At 35.6% G+C, this 15,406-nt stretch overlaps 1 protein-coding gene across 19 annotated transcripts in view; it reads left to right on the top strand.

Annotated features, from left to right (window-relative positions):
• The window catches only part of ZBTB20 (zinc finger and BTB domain containing 20), a 799,009-nt gene that overhangs the window by 467,588 nt on the left and 316,015 nt on the right, over positions 1-15,406 (top strand). Inside the window, exon 1 of one of the 19 annotated variants that reach the window (XM_082839967.1) lies at positions 6,675-15,406. This exon is cut by the window's right edge and continues 26,866 nt beyond it. The exons of the other annotated variants lie outside the window; for them this stretch is intronic. The gene's annotated coding sequence lies outside the window, so the exon portion shown is untranslated. Of the gene's footprint in view, positions 1-6,674 lie in introns of those variants that run through there. 19 annotated transcript variants of the gene reach the window in all.

Below are 15,406 nucleotides of genomic sequence, written 5' to 3'. Positions count from 1 at the left end.
GCAGTATCGTAGCCAATGAGGTTTATCCGAGGCGCGATTATTGCTAATTAAAAGAGTCTAGAAACCTTGTAACAGTGGGTAAGATGGCATCTATCCTTTGCCAGGGGTGGAAGACAGCAACGACAGGAGGGATGCATTTGGAAATGTAATTTATATATGCTTGTAAAAGTACATTTTGTATCCTTCTCTGACTTGGCCTTTCAGGATAGTCAGGTTTGATTCCTTCAGGATTATTTTCTACCCAAGGTGGATGAAGATTTTGCCAGATGCTTAAACTATTTGGGGGACCCTCTTTAAGGAAAAGAATACAGAATTATGACTACAAATTAAGTACAGGGTCTTGGGAGGGGCTGTGCAAGTGAGGGGCCCTGAAGTTTAAGTTCCATTAAATTCATAGTAAATCCTCCTCTGCATATCCCCATTTGGGGCTTTCCAGAGGCATTCTTAATAAATATTACTGTTTCATATAATAACAAGATTATTTGAGGATAATGTCTAGTCTTTAGGTTAAAAGTAATAAAGTATTGTAAAAATAATGCAAGCCTAACTACAAACAATCTGACTAACTGGTTCCCTATAGTATGCATCTCCGTTTATTCAGGTTGACCCTAACTTAATGCAGGTCAACAAATACCATTAGTGCAAACATCTCTGCATGTAGCCTGGTATTTCAAGCAATACTTGAGACAATAAACTACAGGACAGGAAAAAAAAATGTCAACAGTTACTTGAAGTTCTCTGTAATGGGATTATAGCTGTATTATGAAACTAATATCAAAAACTAGAGTAGCTTGAATTTGACCCACTGTCTCTTTCCTCTGAGTTGGAAAAGAGGTAAGAGACATGGCTTCCCCACAGCATTTTGCTTCTACCACCCATTGTTACACTTAACTGCACTGTTTCTTTTTGTTATTCAGTTATTTAAAGTGGAATTCATTTTCCTTTTCCTCTAGAATAAGATTGTAAGCATCTTGAGAGCAGAAATCAGAATTTTTTTTTTTTTTTCTGAATCTTTCACAGTGCCAGAGCTTTCTTGTTTCCTTCCATTTTTTTCCCCCATGTTTAAATCTCTCCCTTTGCCTTGTTCTAGAAACAGTTTTTAGTGGTGGTCTCTTGGTAGGGGGTACTTAACAGTTTTGAAATGAACTGCTATGAAAACCTAAACCCATCACTACCCTCCCCTCCACTAACCTTCTGACGCTAGAATTTCCCCTTAAGGGAGAAAGAGCAAATGTTTTGGAGCTAAATCTAGAAGTTAAAATGAGAAAAAGGAGAAGAAAAGATATTGGCAGCTCAGAAATGAATGACCTTCCATTCTCTTTGTGGCTAAGCCAGTTATTTCACCTTGGATTTCTTCATCAGTAAGAAGTGCCCAGAAGCAACTTCTGGGGTTCTAAGTGGGAATAAATAAAAGCCAATTTTTCTGAGGCCTTCGATACATTTTAACTCCTGGTAACACTAACCAAAATAAAATTCAAAAGCACGAGGATAACTCCAGATGTGAGTAAATTTGTGCAACATCACATACTGGTAGTGTCCAGATGCTCACCTGAATGTCAATTTCAGTCATCCTCTTTCATCAGAAAAATATACATGTTGTCTTTGGCAGTGAAACCTGTAAAAAGAATAAAATGTTGCATATTTGAATTTTAGCCATATTAAAAATAATTTTCACATATTTTATTTTCTTCATTTTCAAATTTAATTTATATTGTTTCTTCCTTTTGTATGGAATCAACAAACTTTAACAGTGGTGTGATTCTGAGTTAAATGTTTGCAGAATAGTTGTGGCTTAATTTAAAAATAAATTTCACACCTACCTTAGAGCTTGTGTTGTTCTCCCTTAGCTGGAAATTTCTCTTGTACAGAAATGGTTCTTAAACTCTTAGTTTTAGCCTGATTTACCTTCAGAGAGAAAGAGTGTTAGAAGTGTAGTTTGTGATCTTCATGAATGAATGCATATGGAAAATCCGATCTGTAGGAAAAAAAATCTGACCTAGAAAAATGACTTCTAATTCTTCATACCTCATTTGGGCTATCTTTTTTAAAAAAACATGTTTACTGCTTTCTATAAACTGTTTCAAAATATCTGTGTCAGGATAACATTGCATAGTCCATAACTTCTTATTTTTAGACCCCCTGGGATTAAAGAAGAATATTAATCTGATTTACTCAGTAATGTAAAATTATCTTTTTATATTTGGCATAATTAGCCACCAATTATTTGCTTACCCAGTTCTTCCCTTAGCACTGTATCCAGATTTGTCAGTTATATATTCAAAGTGGTATTCCTTCTAGGTGTATCCTTCAACTGTCAGACTACTCCATAGACTGAGTATCATAAATGTTGATGCAGCTGATGGTTCAAGGCCAGTGTCTCTGGTCTATAGAATCAAGATGGGGTTTCTCAACACAGCACTACTGACAGTTTGGACCAGAAAATTCTTTGTTGGGGGCAGATCGGTACTGTCCTGTGCACTCTAGGATGTTTAGCAGTATTCCTGGCCTCTACCCACTAGATGCCAATAGCTCCCCTCAGTTGTGATAATCAAAATTATCTTCAAACATTGTCAATTGTCCCCTAGGGATGGGGGTGCAGGACAAAATTGTTCCCCTGTTAAGAAACACTAGATTAGTGGTATACATTACATACAACCAGAACCATTGTTTTTTGTTGTTGTTATTCATTTGCTGTTGTTGTTGTTGTTTTTGATGGAGCACAGAAAAATCTGATCCAAAGGAACTCAGTAATTCTTGCCTGTGAATTTCTTCCATAAAACTGGTTCTATTTTAAACGTTGAATTAATAGGCAGGACACAAAGTTTCCTTTAATGACTTATATGTCAGAGAAGGGGTTCTAAGATTCTGCATAGATGTATATTTTATACTTTTAATTTATTTATTGGTCTCCTTATTATGGTGATCTTTCTGAAAGTCAGACCAAGTTGGCACACTGCTATGACTTAACTAAATTCCCCTTTCAACATTTGCCTGCTTCAAATAATTTAATTGTTGATATTTTACCCCTAGTGCACACAGCTGAAGAGAGATCTTTAGTGAAAACTAAAACTAACAGGTAAATCCATCTTGGCTTTGAGGCAGAAAGATGGCAGTTACACAAAGAGCTCTTCACTACAATGACCTGAGACAGTCCAAGACCTTGAAGTGAAATTTGGAGGTCACCTGCCAAACAGACACCACAGCTTTGCTTGACTTAGTCAGCCTGATTTCAAATACCTCCAAAGACTCAGAAAAGCAATTTCACATCTTCACATTGGCTGTATGAAACCCCTTAATCCTCATAGTAACCATAGGAGGTAGGTATGTTTACTATGCCATTCTCACAGGTGAAGAAACTGGACTACTAAGAATTTTAGTAGCTTGGTCAAAGTCATACAGCCTGTAAGAGACGGAGGCAGGTTCCGAATTAGTCAGTACTCCAGAGTTCATGATCTTCTAAAGTTCTTTAAAATATGTTAGAATTTAAAAGGAAACTGATGAGCTGGATTTCAAGCATCAATGAACAGGATATTTATCCAAAAGAATAAATGAAGAAATTAATCAGCCCTTCAGATTTAAGGGAGAGGGATTATTGGAAAGAAAAGAAGTACATATTTAATAGCTATGTTATAGTAATACTACACTACTTTTAAAATATATAGCACTTACAAAATTTTCAGAGAATATCTCAGTTCTGTCCAGAGAGTCTCAAATTATTTTATAATCGCCCCTTTCCTTTTGAAGATTAAGAGAATATTATTTTGCTTATGAGCATAGTTGGCATACAACAGATGATTTCCATTTTCCTTCCTTAACTGTCAAATAATGCCACCTCTCATTAATATATTTTCCAGAAAACACAAGGACTTAGATGATAGATAAACCAGAGGTTATTATTTTTTAAGTATGCATATCTAAGCATCTTTTTTCCTATACTAAACCCACTAAAAAAATTCCTAAATCTGGAATACTGTGGTTGAAAGAACATCTTGACACTTCTAGCTTTCTAAGTATCAATATTAGTCAACAGATTAACACCCTTAATTATTAATTTATACCTTGCTACCCATTAAATGTTTAGTAACCACTGAAACATTTGTCACCTCTTTTGATTATTTATAATTTTTTAAAAATAATTCCAAACTGATGCTTCACCCAGTCTTCTAACTTGTTAGCTGGAAGTTAGGCTGCCACAGATCTGTGGCGGAAGAGAAGAGGGGTGGGCGGTTGGAGAAGTAGAGAAGAGCCGTATTTCTTTCCAGAAGTGTTTATAATCACTGCAGCCTGCAATTAGATCACATTTTAGTTGATGTCAGAATACGTTGGTTTAATCCACTGGCTGTCTTCAAGTCTAATGACATCCATGTTTCTAGAAATGATGAAATTATATATGTAGACTCATTCTTTTAAAAATTATTTTGCTTATAGTTATGCCATGCTTATCAAGGTCATTCTTCATGAGCCTAGCAAAGTTACTTTTCATATACATTTAAAGAGGCATGATTACAACATGGAAGGGAAATTCTGATGCAACTTTAAAAAAAATTAGAGAACTTTTCATTTTATTCTTTTACACATTTCATATGTAATCTAGACTATCACAGTAGCTTTTATTGTTTTCTGCTTATATTATAAAATTATCTTGTCTAGCTTACATGATTTTAGAATCTGCATCTCACTGGAAAAGGTATTGGTAGTATGTGTCTTTGCAAAACATTGTTACAGATGGGATTTCCACCCATAGAAATTAGATAGTCTCTCCTATTCCTAAGGAGAACCTCATGAATAGTTTTGTAAAAGAAAGCCACGAGTTTATCATGTTTTAGATACTCTAAAACCCCTTTTAATATGTCTATTTGTCCCTTGCAAATAAAGAGAACAGTGCCTCGTCTTCCATGTGAGCAGTTTTTAGCAATTAACCAATCCCTAGCAATTGTGAAATCACAGAACGGAGTCAGTGTTCTCCAGTTCTGAACTTGAAGTTCCTGATAATTGAACCGTGGTTGCCAAAAAAGAAGAGCGTTCTGAAACCTATCACCACTTACCAGAAGTTCTTATAAACAAAGAGAAATCATACTTTTTTCTTTTTGCATACAAAAAAACAGCGGCTAATTAATCTTTGTTGCCAGGTGAATTGGCTGTATTCGGAGGAAATAGGCAACTTGTAGAAAGAAAGTTTAACATGTATTTTAGAATTCTATCATGATACAATTTAGCAACTGATGTTGATGAGCAGATAGTTACTGTGGTTTATAACAGGAGAACCACTGTTAGCTTGTAATATTTCTACTGAGGCAAAGGAAATCAAATCATTTCTGAAGTGTGGAAAGTACATTATATCTCTTCAACAAGGCAATGTGTATGGGGCTGATGGAGTTCCACTCTAGATAGCACTATGGCCACTGGTAAGAACTATACAGCCTCTTGTCTATTCATAGGGAGATAGACATAGGGTGAAGGGAGAAAAAAAATTAGGTGGGAAAGGAGCTAGGATCAGGAATCTGAATGTGCAATCATGAGAGATAACCTCCTGTAAAAACCAGAGAATGCAAGGGGCAAAGGAAGCATGGTGTTCATTTAGGATCCAGTCTGATCTTACCAGACTGGTACAGCTGGAGGAAGCATTCAAAAAAAGTTTGTTGAATGGATAAATGAATGTAAACACCCAAAACTACAAGATCACTAGCCCATAAGCTCAGAGAGTAGGGAAAATTAGACTTATTAGGAAACTGCCTTGGTAGCCAGTTACTTAGAAATGTCAATATGACGTCTGCTAAATAACATTTATTAACAACCATGTTTGTTTGCATTTTTCTCATAGTCAATGAATTGTTATGAAATCTCAAAATAACTTGTTCTCTACTCGCTTACATTATATTAATCTAGTTTGAATTTAATGACTGCCCTGTGTAAGAGACTCTGGGATATTATGTCAGAGAAACTTTGTACTCTAAGTGCAGATGGTTTTACATAAGTGCAGAGAGTTTAATATAAAGGAAGTATAACTTTTATTTTAACACTTCCCTTAATAATGACCACATTTTTGAAGCATTGTTTTGGTTTTGCTTTGTTTTTTGCCTGAAAGAGCCCAGTGACCTTCAAGTCCCTTTCCTGGTTAAGGCTTAAAGCTATCCTTTTCATATATTTGAATATTATTGTTGTCCATGTTCACACTGCCACCTTTCTGCACACCTGGACAAATACTGTGTCCCATCAGCTTAGCTTTACCCTGCTCAGGAAAGTTTAATTCCATCCACATAATTGGATAATTTATTGTGCACTCAGTTTCAGATTATTCATTGGTTAATTCAGCAAAAATTAATTGAGCTTCCACTATATGCCAGGCATAGTGCGAGATGCTGGGGTGAGCAAGTCATTTATAAATGTTTTAAGTAAGGTTAGTCCTATTGTCAATTCGTAAGGAATCCTAACTTGTTCCCTATGCTCATCATTGTCCATTTCCCTTTAACTTGCTGTAAGCCTATTTTCTTTCCTTGTGATAGTACACAAAAACCATCTCTATGCCAGTTTTCTCACTTTCATTCTTCTACAGTGTATATGTAAAGCAGCTGCTTAGTGGCTCACAGATGCAAATTTAACACAGTAGCCATAGACCTAGTCTACTACTATGCATATATATGTGTACGTGTGTGTGTGTGTGTGTGTGTGAGAGAGAGAGAGAGAGAGAGAGAGAGAGAAGGATAAGTAAGAGACCTATGAGAACTAAGATCCAGTTCAAGTTGTGCTTCAAGAATTGTAGGCAAAAATATCGCCATTGGTGTTGAGGCTGACCTTCGGTTAGTTTTGTTGTGATGATTGATGCATAGTGACATGTTGACACAGTACTACTTTTGTTTCTAAACTCCAATATTGGTTTATCATCTTCTCCTTCTTGAGTTGGCGTATTTACAGGCTCTTAGTTCCTTGGTTTTCAGCATTAATCCTAATGTTTTGTCTAAAGTATAGTGCAGGTTTCCTTGTATTTCAATTCACTATGCTTGAAGGGAAGTCACCATAAGTAATGATTTTGCTCTACTCCTTGGCAGCACAACCACAAACTATACAGTGGTTCAAAATCTCAGGGTTTGCAGGGGACTATGAGAGACCATATGCAGCCTCAGGGAACTGCTAAAATGCTCAGATTAATTGTCTAGATATGAGTTCACAAGTCTCATGAACATTTACTTTAGAGTTAGAAGAAACTCTAAACTCACTAAATCACTGTTAAATGTCAGGGTAAACCACCTGGTTTTACTGGAGGAAAATGGAATCCATTTAAGAACCAAAATCCTAATATCTAAGATGAAGTTAATGTAGAATAGCACATGCAGGGGGAGCGGCCATGAAGCCTATGGCAGCAATCTTGGCCTCTGTAGACTTTGTACCAGGCAGCTGCTCTTTCCTTCTCCAGATTCACATTATAGACAAATTTTTGTTTATTCACATGAGTAGACAAACTCATGAAATGGTCTCAATCAGCAAATGGCTTTGGAAGCCAGGTAGAGTGAACCAGTCTTTGGTTTATAAATGTGCTGTGATGCTAATGGAACAGCTGCATTAACAATCAACTTTAATAAGGAAACAGGGGTTTGAGGATAAGAAGCTGAAATGGGTAAAGAAGAACAACAAAGCAAATGACATGCCTGAAAAGTAAACTTTACCATTTGAAGGAATATTATGCAAAATCCACTTGAAAATAATGAATGAGAGGGCCAACTTGATATGTTTTAAAGAGAGTTGGTTGAGATGAGGCCTCAGTTTGGCTTTGACAAGGCTATTGTTAATGTGGGGAGAGTGGGGTTCACATCCCCCAAAATCACATCTTTCAATCTTTATTTATGCTAAGAAAAGATAGCAAGAAAGTACATTGTTCTTTCCTCATTACCAGACCTTTTTTCTTTCTTTGCTTTTTTTGTCCCCGGACTATAAATCAGTTAACTAGGCAGGGTCATTTTCAAGAGCTTTCGTAATGCCAAGAGACACCAAATGGTGAGGTAGATCAAAGGGACAAAGAATTATAGAGGCATTGATCCATTTTCCTTAAGACCCTGAGTACAATGTGAACAGACTACTTAGCTCCAGGCTGCAAACCAAGTATTTTGCAGCAGACCCAGTCGGGATTTCTTAGGAAGTTCTCCCTGTTGCTTTTCATAGTTTAGATAATCCACATGAACAACCCTGATTAAATCAGTTGCCCCCAGGCTATGGGCAAAAGCATAAATGGTTTTTCAGGAAAGAATGGTCCAAAAGCCTGCCTCTTTCTCTCTCTCTCTTCCCTCTTCTCTCTATCTATATACTTCCTCATTTTTTTAGTTACTCACTTACATTTTTTATCCTGAAATTCTGTCTATCCAATGTAATGGTAAGTAGAGAGTATTACTGAAAAGGTGCCATTCTTCTCTTCATTTCATGATTCAGGTTTTGATTTTGAATTACATTACCTGTCTTCTTGTGCTGATTATGAACAGTTTTTTGAAAGTCTGTTATCTAGGGGGTGGTTATCCAATAATATTATGGAAGGTCAGAAGGCATTTGTTTCTCAAGTCTGATTCTTTTTAAACCAGGCAATTACTCTATGGTTTAATAATCCTTACCTCAAAGTTCACTTGAAAGAACGCTCATAAGATTTAAGGGGAAAAAAAAAAATCCCTAAAAATAAAAGTTAGGCTAGTCTAGGCCAGGGTGGGAAATTCCATTGTGGCTAGAAGCCCATGGCAGGTAGAGTGGAATTTAATGAAGGAAACTGCTGTGTTTTTGTGTCTTTCTGTATGTTTTTCCTTTAAAACCAAGAGCTGGGCAGGCATCCCATTCGACCTGACGTGACCCAAGCAAATTGCTTCTTATATAAAAACAACTGCAGACTTTGAGAATGTGAAAATGCACTGTATCCTTCTCCAACTGAGGGAAACGAAAGCCTGAGAAACAGGACGGCCTTGTCAATACTCGTTGAGCAGAACTATCACTCAAACCTGATAAAGGGAGATTAGGACAAGCTTCCTTATGCCAGAGGGATTCATTATAAGTAAGACTTCTTTATTTATTTTTTATTCTCTTAAACAAGCACAAGTGGTAGATGGAAAATGCATTTTTTTAAAGACAGATTTTATGTAGGAAATGGTAGTATGCACAATTTTTTAAAGTCTTTTCATAGAACTCACATTTTTAATTTAAAAGAAAAATATTAAATTTAAAAAAGACAATGAGAAGCATTTTCCTTTTCTGCCACAGTCTCAGACAAGGGAAGGAGAAGAGATTCAGGGTGTGTCCACTGATATTGCATTCAGATGTGTTGTCTTGGCTTGTGTACTGACAGATTTATTTAAAAAACAAAGTTTTAAAAATGCATTGTGTGCTAGTGAAGTCACTTCATAAATCATTTCCTTTATGAATTATTTTGATCACAAAGCTTGTTGTTTGAATCACTGAAGGACTATTCTCCCTAAAAGAAAAATGCCTTCATTTCCAAACTGTCAGTTCAAAAGCCAGCAACTTCCCCTGAACAGCATGCAGGGATCCAGAGGGGCAGAGAAAAAGGGACCACATGAGTCCTGACTCTAATATGAAGCATAATTCAGTTTAGATTTGTCGTGGTTCACAGAAGAGACATGTTTTGAAAATTTGGACCCAGAGTCCGTACTTTTCTAGTAAATGACTTAGTTTGAAATACTGATTCTGCTTTAGGAAAAAAACAAACAAATAAGGGAACACAGCCTTTGATGCAGCTGGTCCGTCAGAGGGCGGAAAGTTAGAATTAGAATGCTCTTCAAGCTGTGGCTGAATAATGAAGGGTAGGGCTTCCTAGCTGGGCAGTGACCACAGTCCCCTGGGAGAACAGAGGACAAATATTACCTAATGTGTACAAAGACTTTCAAAGTTAAGTTGATTACAAGCTGAGGGAAGAAGGTTGGATGAGGCAGCAATGACTGAATTCCACCAGAAGGACCTGACAGGTGCCACAGGGCTCCACTCGGCCCTCAGTTCTCAGGGTTTAAGGAATGGGTACCAATAGGAAGCCAGTTAGGTTCTTGAAATGAATAGCCTGCATAAAATTATTACAGAGAAGAAAGAAAAGTAGAATAACATATTGGAATATATACATACATAGAGATTGGTAAATTGGATGAAGTTTACACTGTAGGTCACTGTGTGATGGGTAAGACTCTCCCTAACCAAGGTGTAATTTGTAGCTAAGGACCTTGTCTTGTTCTTAATTTGTTTTCCTCACAGCACCTGGAATATTGTTGAGACATAAAAATAAATAATTAACAATTGGTCTGTTATATCAATATTCCATGGTAATTGATGAGATGGGGTAGTAGGTTAAAAACTCCAGATTAAATACTGGAGGCTGTCTGGAAGAGATGAATTTGAGACTGATTTCTAAAGGACAAAAGGGGTGGACAGAACTGGAGAGGCTGTTTCAGGTTCACTGATTCCAGAAGTATTTTTTGACCACTCCCTGCTTCAATCTGAGAGCTCCATTTTTCTGCTGCTCCATAAAATGAGCAAGAATTGTATGGGAAGGATGGAGAGCAAGTTTACATGACAGAAGAAGCAAGTTGCTAATGTAGGAGATGGGAGGAATATTAATAGGAAATGCATATTGTTACAACAAGTGATGAGTACTGTGAATGAGTTTGATCTCAATTCTAAGTCGGCAATATGAGAAAATGGTTGAAATTTAACTCTGGAGTCTGACTACCTGGGCCACTTTATAAATTCATCTATATAAAATACGTAGTAAATGTTTGTCTTAGAATGAGGCTTTATAAATGGTGAGGATGAAGTTACCCATTTTCCCTGCACAACTGTACCACATGTTCAGATTCTCTGTCATAATCAGAAATATCTCACATCACTAATCTCCCAAGCATTCTCATTAAGGTGCCTTTCTTTCTTTGTAACTGTATTTCATTTCACTCATATAGAGTAACCTGTTGAATTTAATTATACAAATATTTCCTGGCCATGTTTAGTAAATGGAATACATACCATTTTCCAAGGCACTGTGAATTACTTTTTTAAAAGACGAAAACAAAATGTCTTTTTTCATAAGGAAAAAGCAGTCTATTGAGAAAGGAAAACTTGCTGACACTTTGATTATAATGCAATTTTCCAAATCAATTTCTAAATACTATCTACCATAAAACAACACTTTTGATAGCTCTGATTTTGGTAATGGAGGAGTAGCTTGTACTATTTCAGGACAAAGATATCCATAGATAAAAATTCTAAACTCTAGTTGCAATTTAAAAAAACAAAAACAAAAAAACCCGAACTGCAATGGAAAACTGATAAACAATTATTTGAAGGCACTAGAAAGTGACCAAAAGCAGACAGAATCTGGAGTGAAACGTACTGGGTGAAATCCACATTTATGATAGCTTTTTCCCTCAAGGAACTTCCCAGTCTGTATGGTATGGGACAGTTAGAATTGAAGCAGCAAACCACAATCTTATTGGATTGAGGTGTCAGAGGATGGAGTTCAGAGTTGGCAGAGTGGCTGAAATTAAGGGAGCAAATTTTGGAAAGGATGGAGCCACAGATGGGGGGCACCCATAAATCCATATATAAACTCTCCTAATGTCTTGGCTGATTTGTGGACTATGCAAGTAGAGGGGAATCTATAAGGACTTGGAGAAAAGGAACAACTAGAAGACTGGAAGAACTGAGAAAATATATCTGATGAAGGGAAGACAAAGTTAGGAGTATGAGTTTAACTAAGTTGTAAGGGTTTGGTAAATGTCTAAAGCTTTGCTTAAAACACAGAAGGGCCACACTTTAGAAATATAGATGGTGAATCAAGGACTAAGAAATTAATTTGAGAAAAAGGGACAAAACAATAACATTGAAAGGCCCTAACAAAGCACAAAACTAAGCCACCACAATGTCAAGGCAGTCAACCAGTAATTTAATTGCCTACTAGAATTAAAAACCATTCTTTAGAGGAAGATAACAGAACCAAGGGTCTTATATCATATATAAGATACAAATACAATTAAATAATGACTGGGCATGGAAACAGGAAAATGTGACTGCTAACCTAAAATACAAAACAATCAATAGAAACAAATCCCTAGGTGATGTACATGTTTTAATTAGCATGCAAGGACTTTAAAGCAAAAGTTATAAATATATTCAGGACTTAAAGAAAAATATGGTCATAAGAGGAAGAAACATGAGAAAATAAGCAGAGAAATGGAAATTATTTTTTAAAAAGCCAAAAAGTTAAGGTACAATATCTGAAACAAATAAACAAAAAATAATTGGAGAGGCTTGACATCATATTGATGGCAGAAGAAAGTGTCAGTAAACCTGAATACAGATTAATAAAAATTATTAGTATAAAGAAGAGAGAGAAAAAGGACTGAAAAAATGTGCAGAGTGTCAGTAATCTGTAGAACAACATCAAACAGTCTAATATTCTTGGAGTATCTCAGGAGAAGAGAAAATCAATGGAATTATTAAGAGGAACCAAAGGGTTAAAGTACAATAGCTGAAATAAAAGTAATTCTTGGCAGCAGATTGGAGATGGAAGAAGAGAAAATGGGACAAAAATGATATTTGAAGAAACGATAGCAGAAAATGTTCAAAATTAAGTGAAAAAGCAAAATTTTACAAGGAAAACCACATGTAGGCATTGTTTTCAAACTTCTATAAACCGAGGATAAAAAGAAAAATCTTGAAAGCAGCCAAAGGTATTTGGGGAATAGATTGCCTATAGAGGAACAATTAAGTAAATGTCAGCTGACACCTCATCATAAATGATGGAAGCTAGAAGCAATGATTAGAAAGAAAAACTGTCAACCCAGAATTCTACTTACAGTAATCATAACTTCCAAAGGTGAAAAACTAAAGAATTTTCATATAAACAAAATTTGTTGTCAGCAGAACTCATACAAGAAATGTGAAAGGAAGTTCTTTAGGCTGAAAAGACATCAGATGTCCTTAGTTTTAAAAAAAGAATGAAAAACACTAAAATTTGTAAATATCTAAGTACATGTAAAAGAATATGTTTTTTATTCTGCTAATTAAAAAAAATTCTGCTTGCTTAATGCATAAATTATAACTTTATCATGGATCTATAATATTTATAAGTTTAAAAATATATAAAAATACTACAAAGGATGGAGTGGTGGTAAACAGAATTATACTCCTGTAAGACTCACACGTTAACATGAAGTGGTACAATATTAAGTCTAAGTAGACAGTGATAAATTAAAGAAGCATATTGTAATCCCAAGAACAACTGCTAAAAACCAATACAAAATAAGTACAGCTAAAAAGCCAATAATGGGTTTAAAATGGAATAATAAATTACCTACTAAACCATTAAAAACAGAAAGGAAAGCAGAGGAATAAAAAAGCAAAAAAAAAATAGAAAGCAAATAATGAGATGGTAAATCTAAACTCAACCATAGCAATAATTCCATTCATTGTAAATGGTCTAAACACTACAATTAAAAGACAAAGACTGTCAGACTGGATTAAAAAGTAAGACTTGACTATATACTGTCTATAAAGAAAGCACTTTAAATATCAAGTTATGGTTATCTTGAGAGTAAAAGAATAGGGTGATATATACAAATATACATACAGTATGAGTTAGCATAAGAAAGCTGGATTGGCATGAACCTGCGTCCCCTGCATCGGCAGGCAGACTCTCAACCACTGTGCCACCAGGGAAGCCCCTATAAAGTATTTTAAATCAAGTTATACTGAAAATGTAATATATTGAAATTTAGCATACAGGTTAAAGACTGTCTTGGCAGAAATCTAGGGGTTTCATTCTTAATCAGAAGAAAGAAGAAAGGTTTAAAATCAATGACATAGGTTTTCACTTTAATGAAGTAGAAAACATATGATCATATAAAACACTAAAATAGTGGAAAAAAGGAAATAAATAATAAATGCAAAAATCCAAGAAACAGAAAACAAACAATAAAGATACACAGAGGGAAAACTTGATTGTTTAAAAAGATAAATGAATTTGATAAGCCTCTAGAAATAATGATTAAGAAGAAAAGATACAAATTACCAATATCAGTAATGAAAGGGGATATCATTACTTATCACACAGATATTAAAAGAATAACAAGAGGGCTTCCCTGGTGGCGCAGTGGTTGAGAGTCCACCTGCCAATGCAGGGGACATGGGTTCATGTCCCGGTCCGGGAAGATCCCGCATGCCATGGAGCAGCTAGGCCCGTGAGCCATGGCCGCTGAGCCTGCACGTCCAGAGCCTGTGCTCCGCAATGGGAGAGGCCACAACAGTGAGAGGCCCACGTATCGCAAAAAAATTAAATAAATAAATAAATAAATAAAATAAAAGGATAACAAGAGAATATTATGAGCACTTCATGCCAATAATTTCAACAACTTTGATAAAACAGATAATTTCTTTAAAATACACGTTGCCAAAACTGATACAGGAAACAGGAAATCTGAATAACCCTATATTTACTAAAGAAATTGAATTTGTTATCAAAAACTTTCCTAAAAAGACAGCCCCAGGCCTAAATAGTTTCCCTGAAGAATTCTATAAAACATTGTAGGAGGAAATACTATTAATCCAAACAAATTCTTTCAGAAAATATAGAAGAAAACACTTCCTAACTTGTTTTATGAGGCCAGCATAACCGTAATTAGCAAAAGCTGAAAAAGATAAGAAAATTACAAGGCAGTATCCCTCATGGGTCTGGGCACAGTAATTTTTTTTTTTAATATTAGCAAATACAACTACACTTCAATTTAAAAAAAAAGAAAAAATTAATAAAAAAAGATGCAGCAATATATAAAATCAGTAATACCTCACAACCAACTAAAGGTTATCTCAGGAATGCAAGTTTAGTTTAACATTTGAAAATAAATCAATGTATATTCACCATATTACTAGAATAGAAAAGAAAAATATGATCTCAATAGATTCAGAAAAAGCATTTTAAATAATTTAATAGGCATTCTTAATAAAAACTCTCAGAAAACTTGAAGAGATAAGAACTTCCTCAATCTGATGAAGGGCTTCTTTAAAAACCTACAATTAATATCATACGTAAATATGAAAGGCTGAATAAATGCTTTCTACCTAATATCTAGTACAAGGCAAAGGTACCTATTTTTACTATTTCTGTTCAATATTATACTAAAGATCCTAGCCAGAGTAATAAAGCAAGAAAAATAAAGGTTAAAAAATCGAAAATGAGGACTTCCCTGGTGGCACAGTGGTTTAGAATCTGCCTGCCAATGCAGGGGACACGGGTTCGATCCCTGGTCCGGGAGGATCCCACATGCCGTGGAGCAACTAAGCCCGTGTGCCACAACTACCAAGCCTGCGCTCTAGAACCTGCAAGCCACAACTACTGAGCCTGCGTGCCACAACTATTGAAGCCCACGCACCTAGAGCCCGC

This window comes from Leucopleurus acutus (genome assembly GCF_964270905.1).
Source record: "Leucopleurus acutus genome assembly, chromosome: 5".
Lineage (NCBI taxonomy): Eukaryota > Metazoa > Chordata > Mammalia > Artiodactyla > Delphinidae > Leucopleurus > Leucopleurus acutus.
The sequence above is the reverse complement of the archived record's forward strand: the minus strand, read 5'-3'. Positions and strand labels throughout refer to the sequence as shown.